The sequence below is a fragment of the Prionailurus viverrinus genome, chromosome A1, assembly GCF_022837055.1.
Source record: "Prionailurus viverrinus isolate Anna chromosome A1, UM_Priviv_1.0, whole genome shotgun sequence".
NCBI classification, from domain to species: domain Eukaryota; kingdom Metazoa; phylum Chordata; class Mammalia; order Carnivora; family Felidae; genus Prionailurus; species Prionailurus viverrinus.
Genome location: NC_062561.1, coordinates 94,822,206 through 94,848,764, shown reverse-complemented (window position 1 = coordinate 94,848,764; position 26,559 = coordinate 94,822,206). Strand labels below are relative to the sequence as shown.

The window sequence follows — 26,559 nt, the reverse complement described above, 5'->3', positions numbered from 1 at the left end:
CAGCAGTGACCATGTTCAGCCATTAACGTGCTAACCAGAAAGGGTCAGGCGCCTGTAATGTGGCAGGAGCAGACAAAGTTCTTTGGCCAAAGGGATTGAAGTACTGAAAGGATTAACGACTTCCACTAATTGAAGAATCAGTAAGTATCCTTCCCATTCGTGTGTATAAATAAGGACAGTGCAGTACAAACAAATATCTCTGGACATGTTGGAAGACACAAATGCCACCTGCCCCAGATGGTTGGCATCATGGTCTGCTGGGAAATGCTCTGTCCTCCACATCAGACATTTTCTCTCCAGAACACAGCCTGGAAGTCACAGGCACTCACCAAACCCTGGACTAACGTGTGCTCACACCACTCTAATCATCTCCTGGCCAGTAGGACATATATCATCATAGGTACCTCTAAGGTGGCTGTTCAGATTGCCATCAATAGAAAAAAAAAAATTATAGAGCTACCACCTGTATGTAAAAACTCTGCTTATTTATAAACGAAAACTTTATAATGCAGTAAGCTTTGCTCAAATTTCAAGGAACCCTATAGGAAACTAAACTTCTGATTAAATAAATTGCACAAAGCAAGTCTGCTTTGGCAAAATCCAATCCAACAAATGAATTCACTTATTCATTTATTCAATGGCCATCTATCGGCGCCTCTTAGGTGCCACACTTTGTGTGGGGAGTTGCAGGAAGTCCAAATAGAACACAGCCCCCATCCTGAAGAGGAATATGTAACACATACACACACACACACACACACACACACACATACATACAGGATAGCAAACTAATAACTATGTCATGAAAGATATGAGCCAGGCACTGTGGAAATTCAGAATGGAGAGGTCTTTTGCCCAAAGGATAGGAAGGATTTTTACAGGTAGACACGGAGGACAGTGTATAGTAGGGAGAAGAAAAGCTACCCCATAGCCAAGGCTCACAACCTTCTGAGTTGCATATGTTCGAGGAGACATTTTTAGGAAAATTGTGGATACAATTTGACTACAGGGTAGGGTGGGAGTGGAAGGCAGAGGGAAAAAGCAGTGGGCAGAGGCTGAGGACTTCGGGTGTAATACTGAAAGCAATGGAGAGTGATTCAAATGGAACAGTTATGTGATCAGAGCTGGGTACCAGGAAATTTGACCTGGTTCTTGGTGTGAGTTGGGTTGTGGGAAGGACAGAAGTGAAGGCAGAAATGTCATTTTAGAGGGCCCTGATGGGGAGGTCTGGATCAAGAGTTGGCCACCAAAATGGACAGGATGCAAGGGACAGAGGAGCCATTGTTCAGGCTGAAGGCTCAGGACTTGGTTGTGGACTGGCTGGAGGAAGCAAGTAATCAGAGACAACTGAACGCTCTACCAGGCTCCGGGGAGAAGGGTCTGACAAGTCAGGAAGAAACATATCCTGGGAAGATAAAATTAAGTTTGATTTGGGGGAGTTTCTTAGGAAAATAGAATGTGTGAATTGACCTGCCTTCGATTAATTCTCTTATCAGACTGAATGGCACCACCATCAGAATAGAGCCCGAAGGGAAACATGACTGAGGTAGGAAAATCCATGCAGTCCCTGAAGGAATGAAAAATGCTTTACAGGGACAGTCTATCCTGTGTGATTTGCCCAGATAAGAATGTGCAGATTCATTTAATCCATTTTTTCCATTCTATTAATAACTTGTTTCAATTTTACTGAGGTATAATTGAGGAATACAACTGTAATATACTTAAAGTGTACAACGTGCTGATTTGATACACGTATACACTGAAGGAATTTCCATCATGATTTAATTAACGCATCCATCACTTCACATCTATGCCTTTTCTTGGTTGAGATTGGTGGAGGAGGAGTGAGAACACTAAAGATCTACCCTCCTAGGGACACCTGTGTGACTCAGTCGGTTAAGCATCCGACTCTTGATTTCGGCTCACATCATGATCTCAGGGTTCTCTGGGATGATCTCTGGGATGGAGCCCCCCCATTCGGGCTCTGTGCTGACAGCGTGGAATCTGCTTGGGATTCTCTCTCTCTTCCCCTCCCGCACTTGTGCATGCACACTTTCTCTCTCTTTTTCTCAAAATAAAAAAATAAACTTTAAAGATCTACCCTCTTGGAGCGCCTGGGTGGCTCAGTCGGTTAAGCATCTGACTTCAGCTCAGGTCACGATCTCGCAGTTCATGAGTTCAAGCCCCGCCTCAGGCTCTGTGCTGACAGCTCAGAGCCTGGAGGTTGCTTCATATTCTGTGTCTTCCTCTCTCTCTGCCCCTTCTGCACTCATGCTCTGTCTCTGTCTCTCAAAAATAAACTTAAGACAGGGGCGCCTGGGTGGCGCAGTCGGTTAAGCGTCCGACTTCAGCCAGGTCACGATCTCGCGGTCCGTGAGTTCGAGCCCCGCGTCAGGCTCAGGGCTGATGGCTCAGAGCCTGGAGCCTGTTTCTGATCCTGTGTCTCCCTCTCTCTCTGCCCCTCCCCCGTTCATGCTCTGTCTCTCTCTGTCCCAAAGATAAATAAATGTTGAAAAAAAAAAAAAATTTATAAAAAAAAAAAATAAATAAACTTAAGACAAAATAAAGATCTACCGTCTTAGTGAATTTCAATTATACTGTTCAGTATTATCAACGATAATCAGCATGTTACACATTATATCCTCAGACTTTATTCATCCTATAATTAAAAGCTAATACCCTTTACCAGCCTCTCCCTATTTCCTTACTCCCAAGGCCCTGGCAACCATTATTCCACTCTCTGTTTCTCTTGAGTTCAACTTAAAAAACAAAACCAAAACCAAAAACAAAACAACTTACATCCCATACAGAAGCAGATTTCACTTAATTTAAATAAATTGTTATGAAGGGAACATAACAAAGTCTACTTGTTGGGCACACAATGGGAAGAACTGTCATGTTAGTTTCAGAAAAAAACCATCTCTGTGTGAGTCATTAAGGTTGTTTTTAATGCTGCATGGAAATCTAGTTCTACATATTTTTCTATGCTATTTCTTCTTCCAAGATATAAATTTGTCTGTATATGTTAATTCAGCCATTATGTGCAAGAACCTCAAGATTTTTTCCCATCTACAATATTTTAAGATCAATGCAATTAAACTGCTTTTGATTCCTGGGGCACCTGAATGGCTCAGTCAGTTGGGCCTCTGACTCTTGATTTCAGCTCAGGTCTTGATCTTGATCTAAGGGAACTTGAGTTCAAGCCCCATGTTGGGCTCCACGCTGGGCATGAAGTCTACTTTAACCAAAAAAAAAATAAATAAATAAAAATAAAAAAAGAAAGAGAGAAAACAAAAAGCAAACTACATTTGATTCTGATCAAATACTCTTTCTTTACCCACATCAGATATTGGCAGGAATTTGCAATGGGTCTCAACTGGGAGAAAGTAATTTGCCTTTAATTTATAGGTTTCAATGTTAGTCTGGGACGGTCCAAACCTAAATTCAATTTTTTAAACTTCAAAATCCAAAATGGCTGACTTTTTTATTTCAGGAAGCAATTTTCACACATTTTTTCCCAAAATTGCCAGAAAAGAATCTTTTTTTTTTTTTAATGTTTATTTATTTTTGAGAGAGACAGAGACAGAGCAGGAGTGGAGGAGGAGCAGAGAGAGAGGGAGGCACAGAATCAGAAGCAGGCTCGAGGCTCTGAGCTGTCAGCACAGAGCCCAACGCGGGGCTCGAACTCACTAACTGCGAGATCATGACCTGAACCGAAGCCGGACGCTCACCCAGGTGCCCCAGAAAAGAATCTTTTTACTCCCTTTGTAAAGATACTGATAAACAAATTCATCTCAAGATAGTTCAAAGATTTGAGTAAACAGATCCAAAAGGTCAGTGTAGTCTACCTTGGGTCTCAGGATGAGAGTTCTAGAGGGTGCTTTTGGGATTGCTGAGCAAAATCACATAGAAAAGAGGTAAAATGGGTTGCAGAGCTGAAACCATGCCCCTGGGCTCCAGGACTGCAGAGCATCTGTGGGCTGGGGTTATCCCAAGAAATAATAAGAATGGTAATAAAAGTAACCATCACTGCTGTAAATGTGTCTACTTAGGCTGGGCACAGCGTATTCACAATGTTATTCCGTACTGTTTGCAACACCCCCATGAGGGGTGTTTTTAATCGTCATGTTACAGATAAGGACATCAAAGGCTCAGAGCAAGCTGCAAAGTGTCAGATTTATGATCCAGACAGTTCGCCTGCCTCCAAATTGTGTGCCCGTCTCTCCAGAAAGCTTTTCTCACACACTTGAGCAAGGGTCCAATTAAGAATCTTGGCTGCGGGCTGAGCTGTTCAGATGCTGAGGGCCAGGAAACTGAGCCCTTGGGCATAAAACTGAGGTCCTTTCCAAGTTCTTCTGGTGAAGTACCTTCATTTTAGCGGTTTTTACTTTTCCATTCTACTGGAGGTTATTTTTCTGATTTCTCTCGCTCATCATAAAATCAGTATTTTTCTACTGTTGTGTGAAAACAAGATACAGGATTCTACTGTCTTTCTAACAGTCCTCATGATGTTTTTGCTTCCTTCCTTTCTAAAGGAGAGCTTTCGAATGCTAATCCTTCCCCCTCTCCCACTCTTAATTCCTGCTTGCTGAGATCCTCTGGTAACTTTACTTCTGAACTATTATTACATTTTCCTTTGCCATATAAGTCTTCAACTCTTCAGTTTTGAGACTCTTCGACACTTAGATTACACATTCCCAAGCTTTCCACTGCCATGTATTTAGATTTAACGATGTGTGTTGGAGAGCGTGTTGCATATCGGTCTTACATATTTTCTTCAACTTCCTTTAGTGTTCAAGAAAGTGTTCAACACTCTTCCTTAGTGTTTTCCTCAGCTAGGATACATGTGGGATAAATCATCTCAATCATCCCATATTCATCAGTAGGTTTATTTTTACTCTGGGAGGCGAAGGGCATCTTGGCTGAGAGCAGGGTTTTCTGATTACATTCCTTTCTTTGAATGTGTAATAGATATTCCACAGTCTCCTGCCTTCCATTGTTGCCATGGAGTCCTAGTCTAGGGCCAATCAGATACTTTGTCCTTTGTCTGGAAGCCTGTAAGATTTCCCTTTATCCTTGCAATTCAGAAAACTAACCAGGAGATATCTAGGAATAGACGTATTATTTATTTTTTATTCCTGCCTGGAACTTGCTAAATCTTTTCAAGGTGATGACTTCAGTTTATTTAAATCAGAACTTTTGTTCTTTGTTTTGAGATGTTTTTCCTCCACCTTCTCCTTCCCCCCTCCCTTTCCCCTCCCCCCTCCTTTCTTCTCTCCTCTTCTTCCTCCTCTTCGTCTTCCTCCTCCTCCTTGTTTCTCTTCTTCTTTCTCTTCTTCAGATATTTCTTCTGTTTGATCATCACACCATTAATTAGATTCTCAATTTCATCGTCTCTCCCTTTTTTATGTTTTCACTGAATAATTTAGCTTCAGAATAATGCTGGCTAGGTCCAAAGAGTTCTTGAGTACATGCTTATGTATTTATTACTTGTTTATTCATTATTATAGTCGTCTTCTGTCTCCTCTGCCAACTAGTACAGTAGAAGCTAACCCAATTCTGGATGTTCTGGTTGCTCTTTATTAGGTTTTTTTTTTTTGTTTTTTTTTTTGTTTTTTGTTTTTTTTTGGCTGTTGGGTTGCCTAGGACCATTTCTTTCTTGCTTCTTTTAAATTCAAGTATAATGAATAGACAGTGTTATGTTAGTAAATACAGTGTACAATATATAGTGATTCAACAATTCTGTACATTTCTCAGTGCTCATCAAGATGCTAAGAACATTTCTTCGTTTGCTCTTGGCTCTAACTGCCCCCAAGGGTTGCTCAAGCTATGGAGGTGCGTTAAGCAGAGGGGAAGCTGTGAGTGATACCGCAGATGCAGGGGTAGATCTGCAGGGGACAGGCAGACAAGCTGTAACTCGTTCCTCGGTCAAGTGTCAGTGAGGAACTTCCTGCTCCCTTTCTTCTCATCAGTAAAGGCTAGTGTTCCTCATGGAAAGAGGAGGATGTATCCGGTTCAGCTGCCCCAGGGTGTCTGGCAGTACTTCCTGGCCCACTTGGAAGCCTTTTGGTCATCTTCTCGAATGGAGATCCACAGATCGTTTCAAGGCAATCTCTCTCTAAGAGCCAAACCTTATTTGGCTACAAATTCTTCCCCTATACTTCAGAGATGCTGGTCGGATGTTTAACAAAGGTGCCAAGACTATTCAATGAGAAAAGAGGGATCTTTTCAACAAATGGTACTGAAAAACGACATAGCCACAAGCAAAGGAGTGAAACTGAGGGGCACCTGGGTGGCTCATGGTCCAACTTCAGCTCACGGTTTGTGACTTTGAGCCCCGCATCTGAAGCGCAGTGCCCACTTCAGATCCTTTTGTCTCCCTCTTTCTCTGCCTCCCCCACCTATGCTCTATCTCTCAAAAATAAATAAACATTAAACAGATTTTTTTTTTAAAAAGGAATGAAATTGAGTGCTTACCTCACACAATATATAAAAATTAGCTCAAAGTGGATCAAAGACCTAAATGTAAGAGCTGAAACTATAAAATTCTTAGAAAAAAACTGAGGGGTAAATCTGTAGTACCTTGAATTTGGCAATGCATTCTTAGGTACGACACCAAAAGCACATGCAACAAATGAAAAAACATCCAAACATTGGGTTTAATCAAAAATTAAAGACTTCTATGCTTCTAGGGACACAATCAAGAAAGTCAAAAGACCACATACAGAATGGAAGAAAATATTTGGAAATAATACATCTGATGAGAGACGTGTAGCTGGATTACATAAAGAGCTCTTACAACTTGATAATAAACAGACAAATCACACATTTTTTTAAATGAGGAAATGATCTGAATAGACATTTCTCCAAAGAAGATCTACAAATGACCAATAAACATGAAAGGATGCTGGACATCATCAATCATCAGAGAAATGCAAATCAAAGCCACAATAAAATACCATTTTACACTTGCTAGAATGGCTAGAATCAAAAAATCAGGGGGGCCTGGGGGACTCAGCTGGTTAAGCGTCTGACTCTTGATCTCAGCTCGGGGTCATGATCTCATGGTTTGTGGGATCAAGCCCCGGGTAAAGCTCTGCACTGACATCACAGAGCCGGCTTGGGATTCTCTCTCCCCTTTTTTCTCTGCCCCTCCCTGGCTCGTGCTCTATTGCTCTCTCTTTCTCTCAAAATACATAAATAAAGTTAAAAAAAAAAGTCTGATAATGACAAGTGAAGATGTGGCTAAATCAGAACCCTCATACACTGCTGGTGGGAATGTGAAATGATGCAGCCACTTAGGAAAGCAGTCTGGCAGCTTCTCAAATAATTTAGTTTCCATTTGACCCAAGACATCTACTCCTAAGTAACAAGCTAGATGGAAACAACCCAAATACCCATCAGGTGATGAACGGATAAACAAAATGGGATATATCCATACAATGGAATATTATTTAGTCCTACAAAGGAATAAAGTACTTATACTTGCTGCAGCATGGATGACCTTGAAAATATTATGCTAACTGGAGTGCCTTGGGTGGCTCAGTCATTTGAGCATCCAACTCTTAATTTTGGCTCAAGTCATGATCTCATGGTTCGTAGGTTCAAGCCCTGAGTTGGACTCCGTGCTGTGGAGTCTACCTGGGATTCTCTCTCTCCCTTTCTTTCTGCCCCTTCCTATGAGCGTGCACTCTATTCCTCTCTCAAAAAATAAATAAGTAAACTTAAAAAAAGAAAAAAGAAAAAGAAAAGAAGTGAAAGAATCCAGTTACAAAAGATGGCTTATTATGTGATTCCATTCATATGAAATGTCCAGAATTGACAAATCTATAGAGACAGAAAATAGATTAGTGGTGCCCAGGGCTGGTTGATTGTTGGGGGCTGGGAGCAGTGGAAAAAGAAGAGGGGGACAAAAGCAAATAGCTCGAGGGTGAAGGTTTCTTTTAAAGTGCTGAAAATGTTCTAAAATTGTGGTTGCAGGGGCGCTTGGGTGGCTCAGTCAGTTAAGCGTCCGACTTCAGCTCAGGTCACGATCTCATGGTCATGTAAATAAATCCCCATTTAAATTTGATTTATATCTAATTGCCTTTATGTATATATACATTTAGATTAAATGAAAAATATGGCATGGGACATATTTTACTATAACAGTATTTGTTATTTATCTGAAATAAATTTTAACCACCTAAATTATATACCACTTTCCTTAATTTTATTTCCCGGATGATTGGCTCTCCTTAATACTTCCTTGCTTTGCCAAATTTGCTTATAAAGTTCCTGTGGTCACAGTCTATGTTCCACTTACACTGTAACATATCATCTACAGTGGTCACATTCAGTTTATTATTATTTTGTCCACCTACTTAACATCCATTAATGAGAAAACATGCTCAATATTATCATTATAAGACAGTATGCTAAACATATACCAGCATAAAGCTAAAGTTCTGATGATTGCTCTTCAAATTTGATTGGTTGAAGCACATACCATCTTTCATGGCATAACTTGTCTTTCATTTATTTATTTATTTATTTATTTATTATTTATTTATTTCAGTAGGCTCCACACCCAACATGGGCTTGAACTCACAACCTTGCAATAAAGAGCCACATGCTCTACTGACTGAGCCAGCCAGGTGCCCCCATAACTTGCTTTTTTTTTTTTTTTTTTTTTTTTTAAGCATAGCACAAGGAGGGGAGGGGCAGAGAGAGAATCCCAACCAGGTTCTGGGTTGTCAGTTCAGAGCTGGGTGGGCTAGATGTCAAGAACCATGAGATCATGACTTGAGCCATAATCAAGAGTCCATTGCTTACTGACAGGGCCACCCAGATGCCCATTGTTGTCCTTTTTTAGTTCCTTCTTCGATAATATAGGTGATTCTACTTATTCCCATGCTAGAAGACTATTTAGCAACATCCAGTAAAAAAAAAAAAACAAAACAACAAAAAAACAAATTCCTCAAAGGATAATATTGACTTCGAAACCTAGTTACAAGTGCTGTAGTTATTATCTACCTCAAGTTGGAATTTCTCTTCCTGTTCAAAAGTACAGTTGACCTTTTCACCAGCAGCCTTGCTAACGAAAGGGATAAAGTTGATGCCAACTTTTTCCTTAACACACTCAGCAAATTCCTTTAAACAGTGGAGTACCGTTGAAAACCTTGTAGCTCTTTTTTCACTTTGCATAATCCTCTTACCAAACTGATTGAAGACAATGACCAAGAAATAGGGAGCTTTTACAGAATAAATTACACTAGTTCCCCATTCTCTGGGATTTGGCTTTTCTGCAGATCCAGTTCCAGGCAGTCAACCCCGACCAGAAGCAGGGGCATCAGAAGGTCAATCCGCAGCCTGACGCCACGTCAGTGAAGTCACAAAGTCTGCGACACGCCCCTCACTTATCCCATTCGGTGACGTCACAAAGTCTGCGACACGCCCCTTCCGTGATCCCTCACACAGGCATTTTATCATCTCACATCATCACAGGAGGGGTGAGTACAGTGCGACAAGATGTTTTGAGAGCCAGAGACCACGTTCACATAACTTTTATTACGTATACTGCTATGATTGTTCCCTTTTATTATTTGTTATTGTTGTTACTCTCTTACCGTGCCTAACTTCTAAATTAAACTTTATCGTAGGTTCCTACGTATTGGAAAAACATAGTATATGTAGGCTTCGGTCCTATTTGCGGTTTCAGATGGGAGGTCGTAGGATGTATCCCGTATGGATAAGGGTGGGGAGACTACTCTATTAAAACTCAATAAGAGGGGTACCTGGGGGGGCTCAGTCCGTTAAGCCTCCGACTTCCGCTCAGGTCATGATCTCAGGGTTGGTGGGTTCAGGCCCCTCGCTGGGCTCTGTGCTGACGGCTTGTTGCCTGGAGCCTGCTTCCAATTCTGTTTCCTTCTCTCTGTGCCCCTCTCCCGCTCGCAGTCTGTCTCTCTCAAAAATAAATAAACATTAAAAAAAAAAAAACCTCAACAAGAATTAAGGGGTCCTTTTCTTCATAATTAAAGTATGATTTTATGCTTTAAGTGATAAACTGAGAATTCCTTCAAATGTGTTTGTTAGAACTGAATAATGCCAACAAAATCATGACGTTTTTAATTGCTCAGTACAAAGAGGGTATTGATGCTGATGGCATTAGTATACATGCTGAAGTAGGAGAACAGTTTCATAACAGTGTCATGACAGTGTCCAAAGAAAGAACATCATATGCTATCTGAGCAGCATTAGGCAGACTAGGGCAGGACAGCCAACACTTTATGGAATCATTGTATGCTTTGCATCAACTTTGACTTTTCAGCACCTTTACACAAACAACTGCATGGTCTACCTCCAATTCAATGTATCTCATTAACTCTGGCTTATAAGAGAGTCTTTGCTACAATTTCCTAATGTTTCTGAAGTCTCATCTGGAAGGGATTTCATGGACAATGGCCTTGTAAGCAATCCTCTTTCACAAAAATATTGCCCAATCAAGAGAAAAGCGTTTTCTGATTGTGGTTACTTGCATTAATGAATGTGGTTTTTACACTTTTTAGCATTGCTGTAGATTTTGTCCTGGCCCTTGATTTGATGTTTGTTTAGTATTTGCTTGCAATTTTGAAATGAGAAAATATTTCTGATAGCAGTACATTTAAACATTTGGGCTGAATGAAGATATAGACCATGGAAGGCCATTACAGCCTCTGCTGTGATTATTCTTCATCTGAATCTCTCTAAATCATTTAAAAAAACTTACTTTATCCTTTTCTTTCGTACTGATTGAGGAAGTCATACATCTCTTGTGCTCAGCTGCTAGGTTATGTTGCTTTGTATCTGACAGTATTTATAGTGAGTGAACAATTGTATCTTATACAAAAAGCTTCAAAGGATTTTCGTTTTCTCATTTAATAAATGTCCACTGTTCAGAAATTGGTCATAAAACTTTTTTATTCTCACATTTGGGGTTTTGATTCTGTGCAAATTACAAAATTACCAATTTGCTTTATCAATCACTGCAGAATTTGAAGATTGAATTTGGTAGTCTTCTGACCATGTTGCTGCCATCCATCACTCACAAATCACCTCATCATGACCTGTAACCAGGAACGAAGAGTGCAAACTTGCCAACTAGCAATGAATTGAACTCAGTTGAACTCTGATGCAGAAAAGGTAAACGTTCTGTTTGCCTACAGGGGAAATCTATACAGCTGACTCTTGAACAACATGGGTTGGAACTGCACGTGTCCACTTACATGCAGATTTTTAAAGATAAATACAGTATGGTACTGTAAATGTATTATCTCTTCCTTATGGTTTTCTTCTTCTTTTTTTTTTTTTTTTTTAAAGATTTTATTTGTAAGTAACCTCTACCCCCAATGTGGGGCTTGAATTCACAACCCTGAGGTCAAGAGTCCCATGCTCTTCCGACTGAGCCAGCCAGGCGCCCCCTTATGGTGTTCTTAATAATATTTTTTCTCTAGCTTATTTTCTTGTAAGATTATAGTATATAGAATACATACCATAAGAATAGGTGCTTATTTACCATATATGATAGCCATAAGGCTTCTGGTCAACAGTAGGCTATTAGCCATTAAGGTATTGAGGATTCAAAAGTTATGTACAGATTTTCGACCACAGGGTCAGCGCCACTCACCCCTGGATTGTTCAAGAGTCAGCTGTGTTTGTAAGACATTGTTTTCTTGAGAAAGCCAGAGTTGATCTTATGTAAGGTTTTGAGAAGCTTGACATTCGGGGATCGGTGGGTTTTCAGAAGTGGAGTGTGTACAGATTGAAAGATTTTCAGCTGTGCTAGTGTGTTCACTGGAGAAAGGCTGCTGTCCACCAGCTAACCATGACCTTCAGGAGCTTGGCTGCTAGAGTGGGGTATTTTTTTGAATGGCTGTTGTCTCGAAGCGTGCATTGTCGCAGCTTGCTGACATTCAGGACTGGAGGTTTATCACCAAATGTCTTTCAGAAGCTTGGGCTGTTACTGATTTGCTCGCTTTTAGACACTTGGAGTAAGGCTGTTAACTGGCTGCTTTCCAGAAACAGGCCACAGGAGTGAGGCTACAACTGTTTGGCTGATTTTCAGAGCATGTGCACTCATACGAAGTTAACTCGAATTAACAATGCTTACTTGTTCACAGCTTGGGAATTTGGTCGAAGAGTAGTCTTTTCTTGAGTATGAAAAAGAAATACTTTTCATTCTCAGTTCCTCTCTTTGATCTCCCTGCAGCCAAACCTGCAGGAGAGGCCATAAGAGATGGTTGAGATGTTTGTGGAGTATGGTTTGCAGCTGGTATTTCCATGTAAGTGATGTAAGTACCATTTACTGGGGCAGAAAGATAGCTCTAGCTGCTGATTTTTGTAATTTCTTTTAAAAAGCTGAATACAGGGCACTTAAGGGGTCATGACAAAGTCAGTACACGGGCACAGTACAAAACAAATACGGGGCATGTCCTGTATATACAGGATACTGGTAACCGCACCTAAATGTAATATTCTAGCTATAACATTAAATATAACAGCAAAAGACTTGCTTTCCAAATTTTAAAAAAAATTTAAAAATATCATCTCAATGGTCTGGGTTCCTTTAAAAACATAAGTTATATTGAGCTGATGTCTTCTTTTTTTTCTCTTTCTCCTTGAATCTCCCCAAACAATATAGAGATATTTAAGATCTCTTCTGTAAAAGGAGGAACTTAGTTTCTCTTCTGATGACGATGGTAATAATTTCCCACTAAAAGATTCTTAACATGAGGTCTGACTTTGCACTTAACGCTTCTGCTTTGTTTACCTCTTTGCCTTTTTCAAAACTATGATTCCATTGTCTCTATTAGATCAATAAATACCACCAGGAATATGATTCATGGGTAGTGCTGCATTTTAAAAACAGCAAGTCAAGAATTTCATATTTCTTTTTCTTTTTTAAAAAAAAGTTTTTAATGTTTGTTTATTTTTGAGAGAAAGAGAGACAGAGCATGAGCGGGGCAGGGGCAGAGAGAGAGGGAGACACAGAATCTGAAGCAGGCTCCAGGCTCTGAGCTGTCAGCCCAGAGCCCAGTACGGGGCTCAAACCCACAAACTATGAGATCATGACCCCAGGCCAAAGTCGGACACCTAACTTACTGAGCCATCCAGGCACCCCATTTCATATTTCTTTAGATGTTTCTTAAAACAGTTTATGCAGATCGTAAAGCAAAAGCATTTTTACATAGGCTTCAAGAAATCTCTCATAGTTCTCTTAATGGAGATCAAATCATAACAGTGTGGATATAAATGTGCTTCATTTTATGCTGTATGTAAATAATCGAAAATAAGAGTTGTGGTTTAATGGAAATCTATTATAAGTAATTTTGTGAGACCCAACTGTAATTCCAGGAACCTGCAAGCCCATTCAGCAGATTCAATGGAGCAAAGGGGGGTCATAGTTACTAGGGGATCCTGGGGTGCCTGGGTGGCTCAGTCGGTTAAGCGTCCAACTTCAGCTCAGGTCATGGTCTCTCAGCTTATGAGTTTGAGCCTCGCCTTGGGCTCTGTGCGGACAGCTTAGAGCCTGGAGCCTGCTTCGGATTTTGGGTCTCTTTCTCTTTTTGTCCCTCCCTCGCTCATGCTCTCTCTCTCTCTCTCAAAAATAAACATTAAAAAAAATTTTATTTTTAATTAGGGAATCCTGTGCAAAGCAGCTGAGCAGGTTGGCCCTTCCCCCTTTTCCCCACTTAATATAAAGCAGAGGGAGCAGCTCTTGACCCCCACAGTGGACCCTAGTCTGAAACAACAGAGCAGTGCCCTAGAGAGCTGATGACTCTTGGGAGGGGTAGGAAGGACTCACACAGAAGACACTGTTGGAACACCTCCTCCAGCTACATGTACTGCCCCACCCCACGATCCCTGGAGACAAGATGTAGGAAACAGAAGCTGAATCCACAGACATGTATACACAGAACCACAGATACAAAGATAAGCACACAACCAAGAGTCACCGTTGGAGTAATACTGGGAGAGAAAAGCATCAACCCCAACAACGAATCAACACTTGAAGAAAAGACTCCAAGATAGTTCTTTTTTCAAGTTTATTTAATTTATTTTTGAGAGAGAGAGAACAGGGGAGGCACAGAGAGAGAGGGAGAGAGAGAATCCCAAGCGGGCCCCTCCCTGTCAGTCCAGAGCCCAATGAGGGGTTCGAACTCATGAGTTGTGAGATCATGACCTGAGCCCAAACCAAGATGTAGATAGATGTTTAACCGACTGAGCCACCCATGCATCCTCAGGTCTAATGAATATCTTTGGGTAATAAAAGAGGAGTACAGGTATATATTCCTATGTAACAATATACGCAATTATGAAAACAATCTTAGAAATCAAGAAGATAATCATAGAACCTTTAAAACTTCAATAAATGAGTTTTGTAGAAGAATGGGCAGAGTTGAAGATTAACTCTGGGTAAGAAGATCTAGATGAAGAATTTGCTTATAACCTAGCACAGTCCAGAAGTTCTGATGTCTACCTCAGAGGAGGGAAGATGGGAGGGAAAGAAGAGAGAGGGCTGCCAGAGGTAGGAAGTTTCTAAAAAAATCAAGTCTTCAAAGAAAGATTTAAGTAAAGAATTGATAAAAAATAAAATAAATAAGTAGTCTTTAGTAGATATTAGCAAATATTAACACATGTATATATTTATTCATAGACTTACCTTTAACACAACCTATTATTCTTCTCAGGTAAGTGGAAGAGTCAAATGACCAGACTGAGGTGGGAATAATATACAAGATGAAGCATTTTGGAGAGGTCTGAGCAGATTCTGTCAAATTGTGCCTCTAGGACTTGTTGAGAGATATTGAAGTCTAAATAGATGCTGGGGATGAATGCTTTTTTTGAATGGGGAAAATACATGGGTCAGTGAAATGAGAAGTGTGTGTTATATGAGAACAGATTCCAGACCCTTGAGTGCTCACAGATGAAACAGTTAATTCCTAAGCTTCCTCCTTTCCTATTGAGTATCTCATCCTATACTTCTGTTTGATGAGTTCTAGCATATTTTTCTCCTTTCTTTTTTCTTTTTCCTTTCTTTTCTCTTCCTTTCTTTTCTTTCTTTCTTTCTTTCTTTCTTTCTTTCTTTCTTTCTTTTGAAAGAGAGAGTGAGAGAGCACATGCTAGCAGGGGGAGAGAAGAAGGAGAGGGATACAGAGAATCTTAAGCAAGTTCCATGCCCAGGGGAGCTTGACACAAGGTTTGATGCAGGGCTCGATCTCACAAACCGTGAGATCATGACCTGAGCTGAAATCAACAGTTGGACGCCTAACCAACTAAGCTACCCATTTGTCCCTATTCTCCTTTCTAATGTGTTTTCTCTTTCTTCAGGATTCTCTTGCCCACCTTCATGACTGGAGGATTTTATTCCAATTTTATAGCCTAATAGAACTTCCCTCCACTGTGACATTCTCATTTCTTCTACAGTGTCACCTTTCTTACCAATGTTTTGATTATCATTATTTTTTAATGTTTATTTATACTTGAGAGAGAGAAAGGGAGGGGCAGAGAGAGAGAGTTGGACAGAGGGTCTGAAGTGGGCTCTGTGCAGGGCTCAAACTTAGAAACTAGGAGATCATGACCTGAGCCTAAATCAGATGCTCAACCAACTAACCCACTAAGGTGCCCCCCCCCGTTATTTTTAATATATTAAAACTTTTTAGATATCTGATTAGGTAAAGCCATCAGGAAAATATGATTTTGATAAACATTTTAATATCTTGAATTTAGTTTATTGTAGGTGATAGGGGTTTAACATAATGTGCTTCAGAAACTCAAAGCTTAATTTATAAAAGATTAAGAAAATAAATTATCAGAAATGCTGCAAGCCTTATACATATTGTCACTCAACACCTCTCAAGTGACAATATAAGTTAACAGGCATTGTCCTATATTATTGGTGACACATTCACCTTTATTGGATAAAATGGTCAGATAAAACCAGGCCCAGGTGCTTCTTGGGGGAAAATATGTAAGGCTTTATTTTTGTTTTGTAATAAGTAAGCAAATGAGTAAGAGAAAAAAGTTGAAGAATCCAATTTTGAAAAATCTGATAAAGAGGAAAGGAAAAGGTATAGAAATAAAGTATGGGACTTTACATATATATACTAAATATTAAGGATCTTTTATGTATTAGGAAAGTATTACATATAATTTTATGACATTAATACTTTAAATGTAGTGTTTCTCTACAGAAAACAGTAGAAAGGGTAGAGAAATAGAAAATCTGAATACACTAGTATTTACAGGAAAAATAGCAAAAAACATTGCTAGGACCAAACATTTATCCACAAAAGTGTCACCAAGCCACATTATTCTGTGGCCAGATTATCCCAAACCTTCAAAGAACAGGTAACTCAGGTTATAGAAAGTGATCCAGACAAAGGTGAAAAGTTCCCTACTTCATTCTGTTAGGCTGGAATACCACCACCACCACCAAAGAAAAACAAACAAAACTGTAGGCCAGCCTCAGTTGGGTACCCAGCTGTAAAAAGCACAAATGAAATATTAGCAAATGAAATGCATCATTGTATTAGCAAGTACAGTTTAAGGAATGCAAGGATGAGCCCCTATTAGAAGACATATTACTGTTATTTACAACAGTAAGAGATCATAGAGAATTAATTTTATGATCTTGAGGTCAGAAAGATATCACTTGAGTGAGATTTAAGACAGGCCATTTTGGCACATGCATGGCGTAAGAGGTATTCACTTGTTCTTTCAAATGGATTCCGTTTTTTCCGTTTTCGTTTTTTTGTTTTTATTGTGGTTCTTGTTTTGGGGACAATTTGGCTGAATCTATCAACACATTAAATATGCATACCTTTTGAGTCACCAACTGTACTAATAGGAATCTATCCTAAAGAGATTCTAATTGTACGAATTCTCAAAGGTGTATATAGTTCAGTGAGATAACAGCTTGAAAATTTGGACATTTTGATTCCATTTTTGCAATATCCATCCCATCTCTCTACTGTTGAAAGCAGCAGAGCAATTTGGGGAACTGACCCCAAGACAAACAGGGTGTCTGAATGGTCTAAGAGTAATCCCAACCCCATTGCCATTGATTGGTTCAGAAATGGGCATGTGGCCCAAATTTAGCCAATCAGATGTGAGTTACCTTTAGCGAAGACTTCTGGGAAAGTTTTTTTCTACCCTTGAGACCTGAAGGAGCCAAATCTCTTTGTCCATTTGGCTTTGCAAATAAAAAAGCATGCAGGGGTTCCTGGGTGGTTCAGTTGGTTAAGCGTCTGACTTGAGCTCAGGTCGTCTCTGCCCCTCCCTCTGCCTCCCTGTCTCTGCCTCTCCCCCACTAGCGCTCTCTCTCTCTCTCTCTCTCTCTCTCAAAAATAAGTAAACATTAAAAAATTAAAAAAAAAAAAGCGTGCAGTTCTTTCAGTCATTTTATGTGCAGAGGTGAGCCAGCCTTGGGATGGAGTGGATTCTGAGAATGGCAGGGAAGAAGGATGGAAAGCACCTGGCTAAATGGTGGCTTTGTTGAGCCCAGACGTGAATATATCAGCAACAAAGCCTCTTTATCTCTCAAGTTCTAGTTCTGTGAGCTAAAAATTTCTTAATGGTTCAAGCAGATTGAATCAGAGTTTCTATTACTTTCAGCCAAACGCGTCCTTCATACACGGCAGCACTGCTAGCAATAGCAGAAAACAGCCAACCAATCTAAATGATTCTAAGCAAGGGAGTGGTTAAATAAATTACAGTACTTTGCTTATCACGAATATTACGTAGTCACTAAAATAAGGTAAATCTGTGTGCTGACAGCTCAGAGCCTGGAGCCTGCTTCAGATTCTGTGTCTCTCTCTCTGACCCTCCCCTGCTCAGTCTCTCACTCTGTCTGAAAAAAATTAGAAAAAATTTTTTTTAAGAAAAAAGAAAAAAGAAGAAAAGGTTCCGGAGCAAGCTGTATGTATCTAGCTGATTTTAGGAATAAATGAATTTCAGCTTCCCCTGATACTAATGGGTATTATTGCTAATCTCGTAGCTAATTATGTAAGAATTAACACTTCAGCTTCAGTGACTTTTTTGTCCTATTCAGGATACCATGGTACTGACTGCAGCCTTTAGGACATCATAGTTGCTTTGTTATTTTGTAGTAGTTTACTTACATATTTGCTTCTTGCATATATCTTATATAAATAAATTCCTTGCAATAAATCTCATATATATGATCTATACTCTCCTATTGATTCTATTCTCTGGTAGAAACATGACTAATACACATGTCCATGATGTGATGGGCCCTAAATAGTCAATGATAAACAAAACAAAGATGCAATTTACAGTTTAATATTGGGAGAAATAGTAAGTAGGTAAGTATATATTTTCAAGTTGTTGTATGCGCCAAGAAGGAAGACAAACAGGTCATTGAATGGAAATTATTTTTCCTAATTTAAACCAGGTAGTCAGGGATGGCCTCTCTAGGGAGATGATGTATCAGGTGAAGTGTGAGATGGCATCAGCCTTGAAAAATGCAAAGAGGGTCCTATGTAGTGGGAACGGTATGTGCAAAGGCCCTGGGATCAGGTGAGTCCTTGACCTCTTCCTGGAATTACCAGATGACTGAAAAGTAATGTTTCTGACTTCTCTCTTGAAACTCTGGTACTCTACCAATCATCTATTTGGTATACCTGCATATATTTGTATGACTACTTTTTTGTCTCTCTCCCCTCACTAAATGAAAGTTCCATAAAGGCAGAAGTTCTGTCTGTTTTGTTTCCCAGGTCTGCTTTCAACTATGTTGAAAAGTTCCTGGTACTTAGCAGGTACTCATAAATCTTAAATGAATGAATACTTGAATGCATGAATGCATGAATGCTTGAATGAATGAATGAATGAATGAATGAATAGTTACGACAGTTAGGAACAGTTGCAGGAGTCCAGGCAAAAGGTGGTGATCGTTTGGTTAAAGTGGAAGTGATGAGGTGAGAGAAGGGTCACGGGTTTGAGATACTTCTGGAGTTAGTCAGTAGCACTGGTTGACAGATGAGAAGTGTGATGTAAAAAAGGAAGAAGTCCAGTGGCTCACAGTTTTCCTGCCTAAAAAACAAGGTAGATCGTGATACCAGTGGCAGAAATGGAAGAGTCTACAGGGGAAACATTTTGGTATTCCCAAAACCCAGCCTACAAGCTTTATGACTATTTGATAAGTGAATGGATGAAATGGTGAATTTAATTTCCATCACTGTTTTTAGCCAAAGGCAGCTGCCTTAATGTTCACTGATTTTCAAGTCCTTATTTTACGTTTCCTGTTTTTTAATGTGTTTTTTGTTTGTTTGTTTTAATGATGTTTTAATGATGTCTTTAGCTCCTTCGAGGAAAAAAATGTGTTTTTTTCTTTCATGGTATAAAGTAAATATCTTAATAGTTTGAGGAACTGTGTTTGGATGAGCTTATGAAGGACTTCAGACTATAGTGAAATCTAATGAACAGGAAAATGCCACATGCTACGTGCTACCAAAAATACACATTCTTGGTGCAATAACTACAGAATGGGCCCATGACTTTCACACACACACACACACACACACACACACACAAGGTCTCCCTTGGTCTCTTCCTGCTTTCAGGTCAGATATGTGCTTTCACTTAAAATTTTAAAATTTCATCCTGTTTTAGTTTTGCAAAATATCCAAGTTATTACTTTTTTTTTTTTTTCTCTAGAACAATTTTCCTCAAACTATCCACGATGGATTAGTATTAGCTCAGAGGCAGAGGAACTGGTGTGGAGACTTGTTAAAAAGTGCACAGTCCTAGGTCTTAGCGGAAACTTAATACATCAGCAATTTTGGGTATGGAAACCCAGGACCAGCATTTTAAATAGGCCTACATGATTCTCGAGCACGTGCCCTAAAAGTTGAAGACTACTACAGAAATATGAAAACATAAGATTTTTAGAATAATAACGCAAAGCATAGTTTGATTTCATTTTCTTGGAGTTTTTTTTGTTTTTGTTTTTGTTTTTTTTTTAAGAGAGAGAGCACAAGTGGAGGAGAGGGGCAGAGAGAGAGAAAATCCCAAGCAGGCTCTGTGCTGAACTTGATCAGCTCGGGACTCCATCCCACAACCCTGGGATCATGACTGAGCTGAAATCAATAGTCGGACGCTCAACCAACTAAGCCACCCAGGAGCCTCTCCTTGTTTGTTTCTTAATACAAATTTATGGCTCTTAAATGTTTATTTATTTTTGACAGAGAGAAAGAGAGAGAGAGAAGCAGAGCATGAGCGGGGGAGGGGCAGAGAGAGAGGGAGACACAGAATGGGAAGCAGGCTCCGGGCTGCCAGCTGTCAGCACAGAGCCTGAGGTGGGGCCAAACTCACAGACCACGAGATCATGACCTGAGCCGAGTCGGACGCTCAACCGACTGCGCCACGCGGGTGCCCGGATGGCTCTTAAAACTAGCGGTTCTCGGGGCGCCTGGGTGGCGCAGTCGGTTAAGCGTCCGACTTCAGCCAGGTCACGATCTCGCGGTCCGTGAGTTCGAGCCCCGCGTCGGGCTCTGGGCTGATGGCTCAGAGCCTGGAGCCTGTTTCCGATTCTGTGTCTCCCTCTCTCTCTGCCCCTCCCCCGTTCATGCTCTGTCTCTCTCTGTCCCAAAAATAAATAAAAACGTTGAAAAAAAAATTAAAAAAAAAAAAAAACAACTAGCGGTTCTCAAAGTATGGTGCAAGGGACCCCCAGGGTCTCCCAAGACTTTGCATGCAGTCCACAAATCAAAACCACTTTTGTTATAATACTAAGATGTTATTACTCATTCTCTTATGGATGTGCACTGCAGTTCCACAGAGGTTAAATGATGAATGGTATCACAACAAACTGAATACAGAAGCAGATAGGAGGATCCAGCTTGCTTCTATTAAGCTAGACATTAAAGAGATTTTCAAAATGTAAAACAATGCCACTCTCCTCATTAAGTATCTTTTTTGTTTTGAAAAATGCTGTTACTTCTCATAAATTTGTTATTTAGGCTAACACGTAATCCATCATTGATTATTATTTTAAAATAAATGAATAAATGTTTTTTAAGTTACAGTTTTAATTTCTAACACACCAAATATCAATAGATACAATACACACGCAAAAGCTGTTTGGGATGTTCAGTATTTTTTTAAGACGGTTTTCCTGAGCCAAAAAATTTTAGAAGTCTTGTCCCAGATTTATTTTCCTCTATAAAAGAATCTTAGGGGATCTCGGGGCGCCTGGGTGGCTCAGTTGGTTAAGGGTTCGACTTCGGCTCAGGTCATGACGTCGACGTCCATGAGTTGGAGCCCCATGTAGGGCTCTGTGCTGACAGCTCAGAGCCTGGATCCTGCTTTGGATTCTATGTGTCCCTCTCTCTCTGCCCCTCCCGCACTCATGCCTCTGTTTCTTTCTCTCTCAAAAGTAAATGAACGTTAAAAAAATGTTTTTTAAGAATCTTTGGGGATTTCAGTGGGAACTCTTTTCTGGTTCCTGATCTGTGGTGCATTCCGAATCCATGTGATTTATAACCAACCAACTGCTTGCCCAGGTGGACAAATATATGGTGAAGCTCTTTGTCTATTCAAGAGCAAACAGTGATGGTTTCCATGAAGACTAAATAAAAAACTAGAAAAGCAAACTCTCAGAATTCCATTCAAGTAGCTGAGTCTAGTCAACACTGAAAGAGGAACAGATGGGGCATTATTAAAACAAAGATGTTTTAGGCATGCATAATATGACACAATAAAAACAGCATTTTCCTTGAAACAGGCCTTCTTGGAGTTAAGATTTCTATTTCTTGCTCTCTGTTTGGTCTTGGGCAAGTCAAACCTCTGGGCTGTCATCTCCTCATCTAAAATTCATGTGTTCATTCATTTATTCACACATTTATTATTTTTTCTTTTTTTATTCAACAAATACTGACCAAATATCTCCTTGGATCCAGACCTATTAAGTACTGGAGATACAGCGCTGAATAATTTTATTTCTGACTGTGAGGTTTTCACCGTATATGAGCATAGAACATCAATGTATTTAAATTATTTAAGTTACTCTGACTTAAAATAGCTCCGCATGTCCACAACTGTTTAAGTCTTTTGTTTGTTTGTTTTTACATTTATTTATTTTTGAGAGACAGAGAGAGACAGCACAAGTGGGGGAGGGGCAGAGAGAGAGGGAGAGAGGGAGAGAGAGAGAGAGAGAGAGAGAGAGAGAGAGAGAGAATCTCAAGCAGCCTCCAGGCTCTGAGCTGTCAGCACAGAGCTCTATGTGGGGCTCAAACTCATAAACCATGAGATCATGACCTGAGCCGAAGTCTGACGCTTAACCAAATGAGCCACCCTGGCGCCCCTCACAACTGTTTGTCTGTATCCCACTAAGTATCTCTTCATAGCCCTTATCATCACATGACGTTTTATATGTTTCTGTATTTATTTTGGGGGGAGGATACTTATTATCTATCTTCCTCATCAAACCTTGAGTTCCAGGGATGCAGGGACTTTATCTTGTTGACCAATGTGTTTCCTGGCATATGGGTGACATTCAGTAAATATTTGTTGAATGAGTGAAAAAAAAAAGAAGGGGGGAGGGAGAAGAGGGTAAGTACATATATGGGGGGAAGAAAGAAGAAAGAGAAAGAAAGAGAATGCAGAGGAAAACAAATCAATATATTTATTGAAAAAAGAAGAATGAGTTGCTGTTAGGTGAAGTTTTGGGGAGACAGAAAGTATTCTAGGCGGCGGGAAGAGCATCTACAAAGACATAAAGTATGGAATAACAAAGAAATGTGAGTTGTTCAATAAAGACAGCCGAAGGGGCACCTGGGTGGTTCAGTCGGTTGAGCGTCTGACTTCAGCTCAGGTCGTAATCTCGTGGTTCTTGAGTTCGAGCCCCGCGTCAGGCTCTGTGCTGACGCTTCAGATTCTGTGTCTCCCTCTCTCTCTACCCCTCCCCTGCTCACACTCTGTCTCTCTCTCTCTAAAAAATAAACATTAAAAAAATAATAAAGACAGCTGAAATGTGTGATCTGTAGGCAAGGGGAGGCATGGAAGCGATGGGAAGTTCTAATACTCTCTGAATCTATCAAAGAATGAGTGGCTTTCTGTCACCCTTCTACATGACTACCTATACGATGTGGATCTTGACTGACAGATACGGTTTTTGTATGGGAAGGTTATTAGCTGTTGAAAGGAAAAAACTCCATTGTTTCCCTTCTCCACACTCAATACTCTCACTACTTCACTTCTCGTCCCCAAATGTGTGGAGTTTTCTCTCCCACTGACCAATCTCCAACGCCAGCTGGTGTCCTACATTCAACTTCCTTCTGACACTATCTACTTGGAGAGATCCCACAAATTAAAGGGAACAGGCCCACAAGACTGCCACCTCACTTCAGACACCAACTGCAAGGCTAAGCTTCTTTTTATTTTTATTTTTTAATTTTTTTTTCAACGTTTATTTATTTTTGGGACAGAGAGAGACAGAGCATGAACGGGGGAGGGGCAGAGAGAGAGGGAGACACAGAATCGGAAACAGGCTCCAGGCTCTGAGCCATCAGCCCAGAGCCTGAGGCGGGGCTCGAACTCCGGACCGCGAGATCGTGACCTGGCTGAAGTCGGACGCTTAACCGACTGCGCCACCCAGGCACCCCGTGCAAGGCTAAGCTTCTGATTGGCTGTAAATTGGAGGGTCCCACGACCTCCTCCTCGGGTGTGGTAATTTGCTAGAATGGCTCACAGGACTCAGGAAAACAGTTTACTTACTAGGCTACTGGCTTACTACACAAGGGATACACCTCAGGAATGGCTGAGTGTAAGAGATTCATAGGGCAAGGTCTGTGGAAACGGGACAGAGAGTTTCCATGTCCCCTTGAGTCCTACCACCCACCCAGCACCTCCACATGCTCACCAGCCCAGAATCTTTCTGAACTGCAAGCTTCATACTTTAGGGATTTTTATGGGGGCTTCCTTATTTAAGCACCATTGATGGAATCTTTGGCCATTGGAGACTTAATCAACCTTCAACCTGTCTCCCTTCCTGGAGGTTGGAGGGCAGGCTGAAAGTTCAACCTCTCTATTCACACAGTTGGTTTCCCTAGCAACCAACCCTCTCTCTCTCTCTCTCTTTCTCTCTCTCATCGAAGGGCTCTCCAAAATCCTTTTCAGTAACATAAACTCAGACACTGTTGAAAGGGGATCTTTGTGAATCACAAAAGACACTCCTTTTACCTTTATGCTCTGGAGCTATTTCAGGAACCAGTATAAAAGAACAAAAGATGCCCTCACTTCTCAGATTACTTAGGAAATTACTAGAGTTTTAGAGGCTGTGTGTAGAAGAGGGAGACCAAGTTTATATTTCTTATAAATCACAATATCACAGGCATCATCTAACAATGTTGATAACATCGTTATTATGATTATGGCTAATGCATAATGAGTCCTTACTAAGTGAAAAGCACTTGACCTATATTATCTTCAAACAACTTCATGAATCAGAGACTATTATGAATTCCCGGTTTCATAGATAAGGACATTAGTGCAGGGAGGGTCTATGGGACCTTCCTAAAATAAGTGTCAGAGCTGAACTATGACGGCAGGTGTCTGAGAAGGCTGTCAATGATCTTTACCTTGGGACATTCCCAACCTTGTGTAGTTTACCCTCATATTCAAATCAGAGCTGATTCTGGGGCACCTGGGGGGCTCAGCTGGTTAAGCATCTGACTCTTGATTTCAACTTAAGTCATGATCTCATGGCCTGGTCATGAGATCAAACCCTGAGTCGGGCTCTGCCCTGAGCGAGGAGCCTACTTAAGATTCTCTCTCTCTCTCCTTCTCCCACTCGCATTCTCTTGCTCTCTTTCTAAATAAATAAAATAAAATCAGAGTTGATCTGATTACAATCAATAGAGCATGGTACAAGCGATTGTGTATGACTTCAGAGGCTAACTGAACTCAAGGGGTTCGTCACCATCGTATTGAAAACAAAGAACTTTGTATTGTTACAAGTAGGAGACAGCTCTCAAAACACTGCCCAGCCTTGGGGTTTGTACAGGAAGCTTTTATTCAGTGTATTGGGGGCAGGGGGCAGGGAGCCTGCATAGACTCTTTGGTTCAATTGCATATGCCTAGAAGGTCAACATGTTAGTATATACATACATCAAGTGTTCAAAAAATGGCTACAAAGTGCCCATAGGAGGAGATCTTATTGTAATGAGCTAAAGGTAACTTCAGGACAAATGAAGGGGACTTCTGTAGAGATCCTCAATCCAATCTGGCTCAAACTGGCTCATGGAAAGGGCTAAATGGTGAAATACCTGATTGGATGTCTCCTGCTGATTCTACAAAACAAAACACATTCCTTCCCTGCTTTTGCCCCTTGCCCTCCTCCTTTCTGCTGGTAGCTCTCAGCCCTCTTATTTGAGTAACTTCCCATTGTGTCCCAGCTACCAAGTACAGCTTCAACCTTGATCTTTTTTTTTTTTAATTAAAAAAAATTTTTTTTTTAGGTTTATTTGGAGAGAGAGCAAGAAGGGAAGGGGCAGAGAGAGGAAGAGACAGAATCCCAAGGAGTCTCTCCACAGTCTCTGCAGAGCTCAGTCGTGGGGCTTGAACTCACAAACCCATGAGATCATGACATGAGCTGAGATCAAGATCAGAAAGCTTAGCCAACTAAGCCACCCAGGCACCCCTCAACATTGATCTTTTGAATTACTCACTTTGGATGAAACCAGTTGCTATGCTGTGGTCAAGCAGTTCTGTGAAAAGGAACTGAGATCTCCCATGAAGAGCCAGCACCAACCAAATGAACACCTTGGAAGTGGATTTGCAACCAGGGTCAAGCCTTCAGATGACGTCAGCCCCAAATGTGGACATCTGACAGTAACTTCGCGAGAGACCCCAAACCAGAACTGCCCAGCCAAGCCACACCTAAATTCCTGACCCACAGAAATACATGCGAGAATAAATGATTACAGTTGTGTTAAGCCACTAAATTTTGAAGTAATTTAATATGTAGAAATAGATCATTTGTACAATTGGGATCAGAACTCAGATTTGTCTGACCTGAGAACCATATCTCTTACTATTTTTTCCCCCCTTACTACCTATGTTATAAAATAGCTTGTCTTGCTGAGTGTGACTCAAACAGTAGCCCCAGGAGTAAAGTATGGAATCCAGGAGAGTATTTGATTCTAAAACCACTCAATATGCCCCAGTTAGAAAGCTAACAATTGTAGCTTCAACCTTCAACTCCAAATAAAAGGTTGTTTTCCTAATTTGTCATTGAAATTGATTTTTTTTTTAAGTTTCAAGGGGCCATCTGGAGTATATACATTTTTACTGAAGCAGAAGACAATTTTAAATGCTTACTTATACAATGTCACTTATTAAATCTGCTGTGTATATTTTAAATTAATACTATGTAGAATAATGCACTGGCTTAGAAATGTTATTTAACAAATCAACCATTTTATCCATACGTTCCGTATGCATCTTTTACATCCCTGCTACAAATACCCATGGATCAACAGCATTGACATGCCCTGAGAACTTGCTAGAAATGCAAAATTC

At 40.4% G+C, this 26,559-nt stretch overlaps 1 long non-coding RNA gene across 1 annotated transcript; it reads left to right on the top strand.

The window, feature by feature from the left end:
- Positions 1-26,194, top strand: LOC125170520 (uncharacterized). The gene is made up of 4 exons (XR_007154066.1): positions 1-140; positions 1,497-1,546; positions 9,291-9,491; positions 25,497-26,194. It is a non-coding gene; the product is annotated as an uncharacterized LOC125170520 (long non-coding RNA).
- Positions 26,195-26,559: the final 365 nt, after the last annotated feature.